Below are 1,964 nucleotides of genomic sequence, written 5' to 3' on the forward strand. Positions count from 1 at the left end.
GGGCGGATAGCCGGGCAGAGCAGTCGCATGTCTTCCTCGGTGAGATTATCAGCTTGCTTCCATGGGTAGAATGCATGGACGAGCATCCTATGGAGGTAGCGTACAGACGGGTGTCGGATATGTGAGTTCTTGTCAGTCCCGGTAGAGTGCTTGTTTCCGGTGATTAACTTCCAAAGCTGAGTGGAGAGGTTTTCACACTCGGGAAGGGAGTAGTCTGCCAAGTCTTGGAAACCCATGACTCTCCCAATGTCTTTGAAGTTCATGTTGTAGTCTCTCTCATTGACCTTGAACCTGATTTTGCCCCATCCTTGCCTCACGTGCAGAGCGTCATGGTAAGTCACCTCAAGGGAAGACAAGAACTGACAAGAGACATCCCTGTAGACAGGGTAGGCCATGGTGAGGAGTTTGAGCATCTTCAGGTGCTCCTGCATTGCCTCAATATCAGAATCGAGACTCAACTCCTTCAGCAAATCAAGGTCGGCGAATCTGGTTGGAGTCCAAGTCACCCCATTCAGCAAATGATGATACAGCTCTTCCTCAGATGGAGTTTTCGCCCTATCTCTATCAACGGCAACCTCCTTCCCTTTTGACATCTTGGCCCTCTTTGTAGGAGCCTGATCATCCGCACTTTCATCGCCACTCTCCTCGTCTGTGGCAACTGCTACACTTTTTCCTGCCCTCCTCTCCTGCTCTATTGTCTTCTTTGCAGCCAAGTTTTGCTGTCGAGAAGTCCTCTGTGTCCCAGAGCCAGTCTGCTCCGAGGATAAATCTTTCCCTCTCAATGCAGATTCTCGTCTCTTAGCTTCTTGTTTCTCAGCATCCGACTTTCCCTTAGTTTTCTTAACCATTGGTAACTGAAAAATTCAAAACTTGGAAAGGGATAAGTGGATGAACTTTGCAAATGAAAATGGCAAGAGTAAACTCAACAAATGAATAGCAATTAAAACTCAAGTTAATTAAGCAGTCAAGCTAAGAGTAAAGAATCACACTTCTCAATCTTTTAAAAATTTAAAAATTACAAGAAAAATAAAATTCAATAATCAAAGTGGTTCTAGAATGAGAGAATTCTTTAATCAAATCTTTCAACACTTTAACATACTATCTTAACCACTAGCACACTCAATTGGGGTCAATTTTGAAAACCCCAAAATCCATGAACCCTAATTTTGCCAAAGTTCAAATTAAACTCAATTTCACCATTGATTCAATAACCCAACTTGATAGATAAGCTTTCCCTAGTCAATTTTACCACAATCTAGCAAGAAAATGACCAAATTTCGATTTTCAAATTCTAGGGTTCATAGACCTACGAATTTGAATTTAAAAACTTAATACCTTGCTTTGGATGAAAGGAAATGGTGGATGGGTGGTGAAGAATAGACTACAGGGGCGAAAGCTTGGATTTAGAAACAAGAACTTGGTGATTTGGGTGAGAATTGAGAAAGTTAGGGGATTTTTGGTGTGGGTGAGTTTGAGAGAGTATGAGTGTTTATGAGAGGAGTAGAGGGTGAGGAAGATGAAATCGTGGGTGTTGGGTAGGTTTAGGGGCGTCCGGTTCGGTTTAGGTAGATTAGGGATTGGTTTATTTTAATTAAATCAGGTTTAAAACGAAGAAAACTTACCTGGACCGGCGCGGGAGTGACTTGAAGGTGTCGCTGCGAGAGGTCGCTCCCGGGTCGTTTTTTCGCGAGCGACCTGGCTGTGTCTCTCCGAAGACGTCGCTCCCAGATGGAGCGACTTCATGTGCTCGCTCTAGGAGGTCGCTCCGAGAGCGATTCTCGCGTATCCGACGCCATAAACCGATGCCATAAACGTGAGCGATCTCGCTGTGTCGCTCCTGCCACGTCACTCCCAGCTGGAGCGACCTTATGGTGTCGTTGCGGAACGTCGCTGCGAAGTCGATTTCGTGCCCAAAACCCGCGAAAACGCGAGCGACCTGGCTGTGTCGCTCCGAAGACGTCGCT

At 45.5% G+C, this 1,964-nt stretch overlaps 1 pseudogene; it reads right to left on the bottom strand.

Annotated features, from left to right (window-relative positions):
* LOC106297883 overlaps window positions 1–1,964 on the bottom strand; it is a 5,859-nt pseudogene that overhangs the window by 906 nt on the left and 2,989 nt on the right.

The sequence above is a fragment of the Brassica oleracea genome, chromosome C6 (genome assembly GCF_000695525.1).
Source record: "Brassica oleracea var. oleracea cultivar TO1000 chromosome C6, BOL, whole genome shotgun sequence".
Lineage (NCBI taxonomy): Eukaryota > Viridiplantae > Streptophyta > Magnoliopsida > Brassicales > Brassicaceae > Brassica > Brassica oleracea.